The sequence below is a fragment of the Leucopleurus acutus genome, assembly GCF_964270905.1.
Source record: "Leucopleurus acutus genome assembly, chromosome: 13".
Classification (NCBI taxonomy): Eukaryota; Metazoa; Chordata; class Mammalia; order Artiodactyla; family Delphinidae; genus Leucopleurus; species Leucopleurus acutus.
Window position 1 is genome coordinate 24,170,852 of NC_139155.1, and position 12,787 is coordinate 24,183,638.

At 48.2% G+C, this 12,787-nt stretch overlaps 1 protein-coding gene across 1 annotated transcript in view; it reads left to right on the top strand.

Moving 5' to 3' along the window:
• The window catches only part of MYO5B (myosin VB), a 396,769-nt gene that overhangs the window by 86,505 nt on the left and 297,477 nt on the right, over positions 1-12,787 (top strand). The window lies entirely within an intron of this gene.

The window sequence follows — 12,787 nt, forward strand, 5'->3', positions numbered from 1 at the left end:
TATTCCCCTGGGGAAGTTGTCTCTGGATCCTAGGACCCTGGCAGTGGCAGGCTGCACAGGCTCCTGAGCGGGGAGGTGTGGATAGTGACCTGTGCTTGCACACAGGTTTCTTGGTGGCTGCAGCAGCAGCCGTAGCATTTCATGCTCATCTCTGGTGTCCGAGGTGATAGCCATGGCTCGCGCCCATCTCTGGATCTCACTTAGACGGTGTTCTGCCTTTTGTGGGCACACGCGGAAGGAATCCCGTCTCCTCGTGCACCCTGAAACAATGGTCTTTTGCCTCTTAGGCAGCTGCAGACTTTTTCCCGGATTCCCTCCCGGCTAGCTGCGGAGCACTAGCCCTCTTCAGGCTGTGTTCACGCAGCCAACCCCAGTCCTTTCCCTAAGATCCGACCTCCGAAGCCCGAGCCTCAGCTCCCAGCTTCCACCCATCCCGGTGGGTGAGCAGACAAGCCTCTCAGGCTGGTTGGTGTTGGTGGGCACCGACCCTCTGTGCGGGAATCTCTCCGCTTTGTCCTCTGCACCCCTGTTGCTGTGCTGTCCTCCATGGCTCCGAAGCTTCCCCCCCACCCAACCCCCGGTCTCTGCCATTGAAGGGGCTTCCTAGTGTGTGGAAACCTTTCTTCTTCACAGCTCCCTCCCCAAGGTGCAGGTCCCGTCCCTATTCTTTTTTTTTTTTGCGGTACACGGGCCTCTAACTGTGGTGGCCTCTCCTGTTGCGGAGCACAGGCTCCGGACGCGCAGGCTCAGCGGCCATGGCTTACGGGCCTAGACGCTCCGCAGCATGTGGGATCTTCCCGGACCGGGGCACGAACCCGTGTCCCCTGCATCGGCAGGCGGACTCTCAACCACTGCGCCACCAGGGAAGCCCTCGTCCCTATTCTTTTGTCTCTGTTTTTTTTTTTGCCCTACCCAGGCATGTGAGGAGTTTCTTGCCTTTTGGGAAGTCTGAGGTCTTCTGCCAGCATTCAGTAGGTGTTCTATAGGAGTTGTTCCACATGTAGATGTATTTCTGATGTATTTGTGGGGAGCAAGGTGATCTCCACGTCTTACTGCTCTGCCATCTTGAAGGTCCCCCCTCAGCTACTCTTGTGAAGGTGGGCCAACCTCAAGGTATTAGCTAGTAGGTGGACTCACCTGAAAGCAGAGGCAGCCCCTTACCCTGGCACAAATCATCCTCCAACCCCCAGCCAAGCAGGGATTATCTCTGTCTCACATGTGAAGAAATGAAGGCTCACATGTGAAGTGACCTCCTTAAGGCCAGGCGGCCTAATTAGAGGAGGGCCTGGGCTGGATCCGGGAGCAAATGACACTGGGTGAGGAGGGTGGTGGCTGGTGGACCAATGCTCCACTTTCCAGGAGTGCTTCCTTAGGACGTGACCCATTGGGACCTCACGAGGGTTCTGTGGGTCCCAGCAACAAACTCATGTTGCCCTGAGGAGTGAGGGGTCTCTCTCCTGCCCCCTGTCTTCTTCCGTTTCATCTTTTAGTGAGTCAGGGAAGGGTTTCAGGAAACAGACTCCAGAAACCTAGATAAGCTCTTGCTTCTTGGTGGAGGGAAGATTGTTTCCGGGTAGGAAGCTGTGTGACCTTTGGGCCATGGACTCTGTATGAGGCCTGCCTCAAGCAGACCCAGCCTTCAAACCTCCAGAAGAATGCTGACTGTGAAGGTCGGGAAGCTGACCAGTTTCGGACGTCCTGCGCTGTCTCCAGAAGGAAATTAGACGGCAAAGCAATGCTCGATGAGCCTTTGTTCCTTCTCTCCATCATCAAAGTAGAAGTGAATTGCTTAAATATTTAAGAAATTTAGCAAATGTATACACACGCACAATATTGTTTGTGGAGTACACAGTGGTGTTTCTCATTTATACCTTTTTGAAGTCCCTGTGTGCTAGAAGGTAGATATTTTAAGAATTATGTTTTTGGCGAACCCAACATTCATCTTCAGAGCTATGAGAATGATCTAGTCGATTAGCTCATTAAAAATATTTCTACCTATTGGGCTTCCCTGGTGGCGCAGTGGTTGGGAGTCCGCCTGCCGATGCAGGGGACACGGGTTCGTGCCCCGGTCTGAGAGGATCCCACATGCCGCGGAGCAACTGGGCCTGTGAGCCATGGCCGCTGAGCCTGCGCGTCCGGAGCCTGTGCTCCGCAACGGGAGAGGCCCCAACAGTGAGAGGCCTGCATACCGCAAAAAATACAAAACCAAAAACGAAAACAAACAAAAAATATTTCTACCTATTACAAGGTATACAAAGCAAACTAAAGATTTTTGCTTTCATTGGCAAGATCCTGTCTAGCTAATCCTGTTTTCTTTTAGAATTTTCTAAGAAGCCCTGGGAGAAGTAATTGAAAAAGATCAGAAGCGGAGCTCAGTGATGGGCCTGACTTAAGCAGGCTGATTGATATTGGTGGGTTTTTTTCCCTTCAATACCCCCTCCGTTAGGGGGGAAAGGAAGATGTGTATAAATGCTTTAGCTGGAGATCAAGAGGACTAATTCTTGCTGCTCGTTCACTCTGGGCCTTGGGGCAAGCCACTGCATCTCTGGGTCTTTCTCATCTTTAGAGTGAAGAGATTGTCCTTTCCGCCTGAGTTTCTCTGTGACCCTGTCACGGGAACTGGGCGGGCCATTGAGCAGAAAACTTCTGTAGCCCATGAGATTACTCTATCTGCAGCGACAGCAATCTGTGAATCCACATATAAAACGTTTAGGGAGATGGAATGCAGCTGTTGGTGTAATGAGTAAGGAGAGAAAATAGAATTTGTTGAGGATTAAAAAAACTTAAAGCTGAACGATGTGAAAGCCCATAGGGTAATTGCTGCTTGGCTGTATGTTCACAATTGGCATAAGTACGTCCCAAGGGCCTCTTGTATGTTGGAGAACAGCACTCCTCAAAGTGGTCCCCTCTGCAGAATCACCATCACCCGTGAGCTTCGTAGAATCCAGCTTCCTGGGCCCGCCTCAGACCTGTTGAACCAGTAAGTAGAGGGGATCCCAGAATCTGTTTCAACAAGCCTTCCAGGTGATTCTTCATGCTAAAGTGAGAGAAACACTGTTTTTGGAAATACAGCATTTGAGGAGCACTTAGGGGTCATATATACTTGTAGGGGTCATGCATACTTATAGATGAAGAAACAAGCCTAGGAAGGTCAGTGGCTTCCCAGGAAGGTCCATAGCTGACTCAGGCTTTGTCAGGGAGTTAATAGATGAGCTGCAGCCCAGGCCATTCCTCTTCCTAGTATGGTCTGTGACCAGCAACCTCAGTGGCACCTGGGAGTTTGTAGAAATGCACATGCATGGGTCCCAGGCCAGAACTATGGACCGGAATCTCTGGGGGTTAGTATGTTTTAGCAAGCCCTCCAGGAGACTCTGAAACCCTGTCACTCGTCTAGGCTCTCTGCTCTTAGTAGTTGAGTGCTTGTCACCAGAGAGACACTTTAAGTTGCTAACGGCTGTGATGACCCTGTCTCGAGACTGTGTTATTGGGATTCAGATGGAAACATGTGGTCCTACCTACATATTTGTTTTTCTGTAGCAGCAGCCTAGGATCTCCTGGTCTCAGGGTGACCACCTGTCCTGTTTTGCCTGAGACAGAGGGGATTTCCCCAGACATGCTAAACTGGGAAAGTCCCAGACAAACTGGGACAACTGGGCATCCTAGCTGGTCTCAGGGTTTAGGGGAAAAAAGTTGGTTGTCCTACGGAGTTGGAATCATTTGACAAACATTTTCTTGATTGCATTGAGCGTAGGAGGCTGAGGTGGTAATAAAAAGGCCATTTTCATTAAGCCTGTGGTAATGTATGGCTGTCATTGCTGAAGTCCATTATCCTCTTCTTTCTTTCGTCTCCACATGGAACCTGGCAGTGCAGGAGCACAGTTGTGGGGAGAAGATGGGACCGCCCAGCACTCGTTTTTTACTCCTTTTGTACAGTAAGTGGTTATCACATGGCGTGCCACGTGGTAGGGATATTATATAAGCCAGGGAGGGGCCTGTTCTGTGGGTTCAAGTCCAAGGCAGGGAGGGGTCTGAAAGAGGAAGGGATGTTCTTAGTAACAAAATCATTTCATTTGTCAGCTGAAGCTGGGAAGCGCTTGGGCATTTGCCAAGTGTAGCTTTTGTTTGTCTCCTGCTCTGCTGGGAGTGCCGGGGCCTACGGACAGAGCAAAATGGCCCTGTTTTCTTCATGCACTTACAGTTTTCTGGGCTTTTCAGAACGTTTAAGAAGCAAGCAGGTATTCTAATTCTCCCATTTTATAGGTTATAAGATTTGGTTCTAGAGAGGAAGAAAACCAGACTCCCAAGGAGAAAGGGGGTGATGGTATACGGTGTAGAGTTATATAGTCCAAAGTTTTTCAGGTTTTTTTTTTTTTTTTTTTTTTGCGGTATGCGGGCCTCTCACTGTTGTGGCCTCTCCCGTTGCGGAGCAACAGGCTGCGGATGCGCAGGCTCAGCGGCCATGGCTCACGGGCGCAGCCGCTCCGCGGCACGTGGGATCTTCCCAGACCGGGGCACGAACCCGTGTCCCCTGCATGGGCAGGCAGACTCTCAACCACTGCGCCACCAGGGAAGCCCAGTTTTTCAGGTTTTATTACTGATGTCCCTAGAGCTGTTTCTTGTCCTGGGCTCAGGGATCATGGAAGCTTGCTCCTGATCCATGAGTGGGGCTGGAAGTGCCGTCCCAGGCCTTTGGAGACTGGCTTTATGCAAAGGTGTTTTTTTTTAAAAATTTATTTATTTTTGGCTGCGTTGGGTCTTTTTCCTGCGCGTGAGCTTTCTCTAGTTGCGGTGAGCGGGTCTACTCTTCCTTGCGGTGCGCGGGCTTCTCATCGCGGTGGCTTCTCTTGTTTCAGAGCTTGGGCTCTAGGCACGTGGGCTTCAGTAGTTATGGCACACGGGCTCAGTAGTTGTGCCGCACGGGCTCTAGAGCGCAGGCTCAGTAGTTATGGCGCATGGGCTTAGTTGCTCCACGGCATGCGGGAACTTCCCAGACCAGGGCTCAAACCCATGTCCCCTGCATTGGCAGGCGGATTCTTAACTACTGCGCCACCAGGGAGAAGGCTGTTATGGGGACGTATCTCTCTACGTGTTACCGGGAGATTGCTTGTGAAAGAAAAATAGCCCCATCTTTCGTGGAGTGATACCAATTGTTGTATGTCCTGTAGCTGAGAACTTTGGTCTCTTAGGACCACAGGAATGTGGTATAATTATTCTTAGGATTCTGTCCTAGACTTTCAAGTTTTGTTAATTAAATTTGTTTGACCCATTCTCAATCATCTAGGAAAACATTATCGTGCTTATTAGAAATCACTATATTTTAATTCAATGTCTAAGTCCTGGAGACATGAGGAAGCTGGGCAGGGTCTGGGTGGGACATGGAAGGAGTTATGATGTTGCATTATTTCTTTTTCTTGTCATCTCTGATTAGTTGTAGCTGGAAACATTCCAAGCCTGTTTTTTTTTCCAGAGTAGACGGGGATCAGCTAATAGTTATCTTTAAAAAGGAAACAGCGCCCCTAAAACATTACATGCTGACTCACCCTTGTATACCCATGCAGAATCCTCACCAGAAAATCTGTTCACTGCTCCTAAAAATCCCCCAACATGTTACAGGAACAGATATCTGATAATGGTGATTTAAATATTGGAGTAGGTTATTTAGTAGTTCTAGAATGTTCTGTAAGATTTTGAAGCCAGACTGATGACTAGGCTTCAGCAGTAAACTGTCAGGTCTGTGAGGATAGGGACACTGTTTTTTTGCTATGGTCTTTCTAGAGCCTGGCACAGGGCATGGCCATGGTTGGTACTCAATACATATTTGATAAAATGGGAATCGAGGTTCTCTTTGAAAGAAAGAGGTTACATAACTGTCAGCGTCCCTTACGTAAGGCTAGTTGAGTCTAGCCTTAAGACTCAATTCCACAGACATCTTTTGAAGATTAGCCAAGGGCCCGCTCCTGTCTGCGTGTTGTGAGGAGTGAGGGGGAAAGGCCTGAGGCAGAGAGAGTAGACTGCAATGAGCAGTCTAGGCTGTCACCCCACCTCAGGGTCAGTGGAGAGCTGTTGTCACTCGTAGGACAGGTATGGTGGAGCAGAGGACAGAGGCGCAGGTGTGGAGTCAGGTGTAAATGACAGGTAAGTGCACACTGAGGTGTGGGGCCTGCAGTGGGCCTGCAAATCATGGAGTCCGAAGGGGTGCTGACAGTGACATCGGCTTTGTTCCCCTTCTGTACTGGTGAGGAAACTGAGGCTCAGAGCAGGAAAGCGACTTGTACAAGATCAAACAACCTGTTCGTGATAGAGTCCAGAGTAGAACCTGGGTCTTCTGGCTTTCAGTCCTTTTTTTCCCCCCGGTATCTGTGATTTTCAAATGCCCTGTGGAGCAACGAGGAGCCTCCTGGGTGAGGAAAGGGGGCAGGTAGCTAACCGTGTATATCTCCTCCTAAGGAAGGTTCTATTGATACTTATCCGTAGATCTCTGAAAGCACCGCATGGGCTTCACTGAGGAGGCGGCCACATGCTCCAGCTGTTGAAGTAGCGCCGACGTTGCTGGTCGCCCTGGCACCTCCCAGCCTTCATTATCATCACATTTTTGCTCCCAGATGTGGTGACACTGATCCCTCAAGAAGGATGAGCTCTCATTCCTGCTCTGGTCCTTCAGCTCTTTGCCAAGTTCCCTCTGGGGCAGTGTGAGCTGAGCCTTCTGAAGGAGTCAGCTGACACTTGAAGATGCTTGTCCAGCTTGGACAAATGTCTGAATTGGGAGTGGGTTATGTAACTTTATTACATAAACCTGATTCTCCCCCAGGCCTCAGTTACCCCTTAATTAGAAGCCAGCTGCCCTCAGAAACCTGGCTGCCCCTCTGGGCTCTTTGAGTATTGTTTGGGTACCTGTCACATGATGAGCCTTCCTAAGTGATATCTTGGTGACCTGGACGAGTTAGTGCAGCTTTGAAAGGTGCACTGAGAAGTATTAGGCAAGTCAGCGTTGCTGTGACGTTCCAGCACATGATTTTTCTGCTGATTCATTTTTATCATTATTTTCCAAAAACATCAGTATGATAGTTTGGAAATTTAATACATGATCCTTCACTAGGGATAGTTTGAGAAGGTCTAAATCATCTAAAGCCTTACCTTGAATTTAGTAATCATAATAGTTAACACACATAAATCATATGCTCAGTTAGGCTTTATGGTAATTGCTTTGAACTTTTTTTTTTTTTTTGCGGTACGCGGGCCTCTTACTGTTGTGGCCTCTCCCGTTGCAGAGCACAGGCTCCGGACGTGCAGGCTCAGTGGCCATGGCTCACGGGCCCAGCTGCTCTGCGGCATGTGGGATCTTCCCGGACCGGGGCACGAACCCGTGTCCCCTGCATCGGCAGGCGGACTCCCAACCACTGCGCCACCAGGGAAGCCCTGAACATGTTTTTTAATCCTTCTGATCTCCCTGTGAGGGTGGGACTCCAGGAGACGAGTATCCCTGGCTCACAAATGCAGAATATGGGCCCTGGGAGCCCATAGCCCACCCAGAATCAAACGGGTGGGAAAGGGCAGTGTGGGGCCTTGACATCAGGTCTGCTGCCTTCAGAGCGTGGCCTGCGCTGAGCCCCTGAGCTGGGCTGGGCTTGGGAAGGGCTCGCGTGCTGGTCCACAGGTTTGTTCCCAGGGCTGAGCTGTGGCCCTGCACTGCCCTGGACTTCATGGCGGAGGAGGGTCTGCATCTCCCACTCTTCTTTTGCCTTTCTCCTGCCTTGCTGGTTTGTGCTCCTGGAACAAGTGGCAATGAGAAGACTGTTTCTTGGACTAAATGACAGCAATTGCCACTCATTCTTACTGAACATATCTTTTTTTTTTTTTTTTTTTTTGGTCTTAATGTAATGCCTTCTGCTGAGGTTTTGGGGAAGACAGACCCGCCCCCTATAGAAATGGGTTCTGTAGGTGCAGGTGCCCATCTATAAGAGATGGCAGTTGGCACTTTTGCCTTCCTCTTTTCTGATGCCAACTGTCGCTTCCTCTCTGTCAGTATGTGGGACAGCAGGCCTGCTTGCGGAGAGTGATTGGAGGGTGGGCAAAGGCCTCGTAGGAGTCCAGTAGCTGAAGGCTTGGCCCCATGTGAGACATGGACTTCCTTTCTCTTTCTTCCTTTGGGAAGCTGTGACTTGACTTCTGTGCATTCTCCAAATTTTATGTAGCATAAATTCAGTATTAGAATAGCATGCTTTAAAAAAGCCAAATTCTACCACCTTTTCCTTATACCTGTGCCTCAGTTTATTCATCTGTAAAATGGTGATAATTGCCACTGCTTGCTTCATAGGGCCAAATGAAGTAACAGCCTGGTGTGCTGGGTGTTTTAAAGAGAGGAGGCAAAGACCACGAAATCAAGCTCAAGTGGCAGATAGATTTTAATGCTATAAATGGGGCTGTGAGATGGAAGTTTAATCTTTTGCAATCTGATCTCATTTGTTCAGTCTCGGGACTTAGCTTGGGAAATCGATAAAATGAGTTAATTGTGTGTTCTCTTTTTTCCATTGGTGTAGCAGCTCTTTAGGCTTTGGACAAAAGCTAAACTCCCATGTACTTAAAGAAAAATAGCATTTGAGATGCCTGGGAGATAAGAACTGGCTCTCAGCCAGGACGATAATGAAAGCCAGGCAGGAAGGTGGGGAGGAGGGGCATTTAGAAGGCGCCCCCGATGAAGTCTGCCGTGATGAACCCCTGCACTGACCTCAGTCTTCATGGGCCTCGCAGCACCTACCTCTGGGTAGTCGATGCATTTTGGGACATTCTTTAATGTACAGAAACAAATTGCAGTTTCCTATCTGAACCTGATAATTATGAGGCCACACTTGATGTTCAGACATAAAGAAAAGGAAATAGCAGCTCTCTGACTTGAATAATTAAACCACATCAGAGCAGCGAGCGTTCCGTAGCCCCGTGATGAGCTTTTTCTCTGAAGTTCATTTGTCCCTAATCTTTAGCACAAATGTAAAATATAGTTGTCTGCCTCCAAATCATGGTGAGCTTTGCAGTAAAGCTGGCAGAATTTGTTACAGCAGCAGCAGGGAGGCATCCATGACTCTTGGGAGAGGTCAGGCTTCTGTTGTTATGTCGGAGCAGTGCTTGCAATGGCTTTAGAATGGTAAGCTTCCTGAGGGCAGGAGCTTTTGTCTGTTCTGTCCACTGTTCTATGCCCAGTGCTTAGAGCAATGCTGGCCACAGCGGTGCTGAGCAGATATTTTTTGGAGCGAGTGCATGGGAGCTTTAGAAAGTGCGTCCTTACATTCAGCAGTGTTGGTAGTGGGGGCAGGGGGCTAGAGGCACCGCTGAAACAATCTCTTTGGGAAACAACTATTAAATCCTGGTGATGGGAAAGGGCTCCAATGTACATTATTCATAAGCAGCCACTCAGCTTCCATGTAACCTTAATTAAATGAAATGATTTGAAAGTGTAATATTGGTAGTAATATGCTTGGGTGTTTGAGATTGGGTGATTGCTGTTGCATTAATAAATGTCTTACTGAAATAAATGACCCAGTCTGTTTTAATACAACAACATTGTTGTAGCGCAAGTAGAAAGCCACTCAGTTGGGCGTTACACTGTTGCAAATTGGTTCATTTTCATAAGTGTCTTGACAATGGGGATTTGATTATTGTCATTAGTCATTGTTATTTGTTGTCTTGGATCAAACAGTTGAGCTTCTGCCTGCCAGTTTAGAAACATCCAGTTCATTGGGGAGTTTATCTCTCTGATGGAAGTATGTATACGGGGTATTTGGGACTGGAAGGGCCTGATATCTGCTTGGGGCAGACAGAAAAGGGTTTTCACAGGGAATAACTCTGTCAAGTATCACACACAGTGGGTGGTCAAAGGAAGACACTGCTGCCGGTGCTCAGCTGGTTAAGGTGCCATGGTGTCTTCCAGCCTGGGTGCATGGGTGTCCCCTACTGTGTGTCTGCCAGTGGAGTCCAGTTTGGTGGGTACAGGTGGATGGGTGACTCAGTAGGAGTCCTGTCTTTGCCTCTTGGTGAGACATCTCAGTGTCGATGCTATACTTACTGTGATGGGTCAGTACCGTCATTGTCGTGTACAAAGGACTCCGTGTTTATCCTATCGCGGTGTTTCTCAGTGAGGTTCTTGGAGCACCCGTAATAGAGTCACTTAGGTTGTGTGAAATGTGGACTCGTAGAACCATCCCTGATCCTCTGGAGAAGCACTTTGGTCCTCTTTATTTTGCTTTCCTCCATGGAAAAGCCTTAGTGGGCTTTTGGGCCTTGCTACCTCATTTCCATCTTGTCTCCTCTCTGTTGTCACTTCCTTGGAAAGTCCGTCTCTGACTACTCTGTCTGAAATAGCACGCTTGGTTCCCCCATTTGGGTTGTTTCCAAGCCCCTTACCATGCTTTACTTCTCTCTGTAGCAGCTATCTGTGTATCTGATTTCGTCTCTCTCGTCTACTAGAATGTGAGTTCTCTGAGTGCAGGGATCCTGTCTTTTCCTCCTCTCATACCCCATTGCCTAGGGCCTGCCTGGCAAATAGTCGGTGCTCCATAAATGCATTGCATGAAGGTCTCCAGATGACTCTTGTGTGTGCTCAAGTTGCCTTATAGGAAGAGGGGAGATGAGTTGGTAAGAGATTGTTCTTCAGTAGGTTAAAGAAACGGTGGAGGGCTTCCCTGGTGGCGCAGTGGTTGGGAGTCCACCTGCCGATGCAGGGGACACAGGTTCGTGGCCCGGTCTGGGAGGATCCCACTGCCGCAGAGCGACTGGGCCTGTGAGCCATGGCTGCTGGGCCTGCGTGTCTGGAGCCTGTGCTCCGCAACGGGAGAGGCCACGACAGTGAGAGGCCCGCGTACCGCAAAAAAAAAAAAAAAAAAAGAAATGGTGGAAAAGGCTAGAAACTCAAGTCCTAATGTTAATAAGCTTGCACTTTTACCTTAATGAGATAACTTTACCATTGTGAACCGCAGAGAATTTAAGGACCTTAGTAACTACTGGTGGTAATTGCAAAACTTTCTGCAGACATATGGCAATAGATGAAACAGTAATGGCCATTATAGATCTTAGTTATGACTGACCCCTTAAGGAAGATAGGGTTTTAGCAGATTCCTGCTTCTTTTGAGTTCGTCTCAACTAATTTAACCCAGAGAACATGAATTTGAGGGAAAGATGCAACCTGTCTTGAGAGCTCACACCAGAGCTTGCAAAGAGGACAAAACCCAGAAGGATCTGTTCTCCTGTCTACTAATTTAAATTATAGTCTTGAAGTCAGGTGCATCTCTGTTTCAATCTATGACTGATCAGTGCCCTTTGCGGGGTAGGGACTTGGTGGGTTTTATGAATAGAATTTGCTTCTGTAAAATAATCAGTTTAAATCCTTTTATTTGACAACTCGAGCAAGAAACTCTCCTGATTGTAAATGATGGTCGTGATGCCTTTAGCGCTGGCCTCACTGCGTCCCTTTGAGTTGGTAGTGGTTAAACTGAGGTGCCAACAATACTGTGAATAGAAGGCACGGCCTCGGTTCCCACACTAGTAATCTTGGAGCTGATCTAATCTGAGTATTCTTTCTTTCTTCTTTTTGCCATTTCCTTACTTAATAGGATCTCCACCAAAGAATGAAAATCTTAACAGAGCTGGTGCAGAGGCAATATGTGACATAATCCTGAAAAGAAATCTCAGTATTGTAGAAACCTCATTATTGTGAGCATTTATTTAAGAGTAGCTCTCGTATCTGCTGCTATTCTGTTAGTAGTGCACTATGATTGTAGGATCTTTTTCTGATGTATTTGTGTAGAGTAAGGCATTCTCTAATCTGAATCCAGAGGTGTTTGGCTTTGTGTTTTCTCCCTTTACCATATTTTAAACTGTATATACGTGTGTGTGTATATATATATGTGTGTGTGTGTGTATGTGTATATAATTTTGTTGTTGACATTTTCAAGGTCTTCCAGGTGGTTAATATTGCTAATAAACCCATCCTCACCAATCTGTGCTACAAACATCTTTGGAAATTCTTTACTAATGGAGTAAAGGTTTGGTTCCTTAACTTCCACCTTCAGTAGATCCTATAAAGGGTCTGCATTTACAGAGGGACTGGCTGTTTTGAGTGACACATGTTTAGGGATTTTAAAAAAAGAGCACATTTGGGCTTCCCTGGTGGCACAGTGGTTGAGAGTCAGCCTGCCGATGCAGGGGACATGGGTTCGTGCCCCAGTCCGCGAAGATCCCATGTGCCGCGGAGCGGCTGGGCCCGTGAGCCATGGCCGCTGAGCCTGCGCGTCCGGAGCCTGTGCTCCGCAACGAGAGAGACCACAACAGTGAGATGCCCGCGTACCGCAAAAAAAAAAAAAAAAAAACAAAGAAAAAAACAGCACATTTGACTGACTCAGGAGGAAAGGCAAGGGTGGATTCAGAGCCTTGCTTTGGAGTCCTACAGATCCAGGGTCAAATCCTGGCTCTGGTAATTTTTAGTATGCTTGGCAGGGTGTTTAATCTTGCCAATTAATTACCCCACTTTCTTAGGTAAACTGAGAGTAAGTACTATTTTATTCGTTCAAATACCAACAGCTGGGGATACCTAGAGCAAATGGTGGGCGATGGCTCCAGCCCACATGGCGCTTACGTCAAAGTGAGGCAGGCAAACAAGATAAGTGTTTAGTTCCTAGACACCGTTAGGTGCTGGGGTGGGGTCGGGGTGGGGAATGAAGCCGAGAAGAGAAGCATGCGGCGGGAGGAGTGATGGTGCGATTTGAGGCTGTGCTGAGAAGTTCCCCTTTGGGCGAAGACT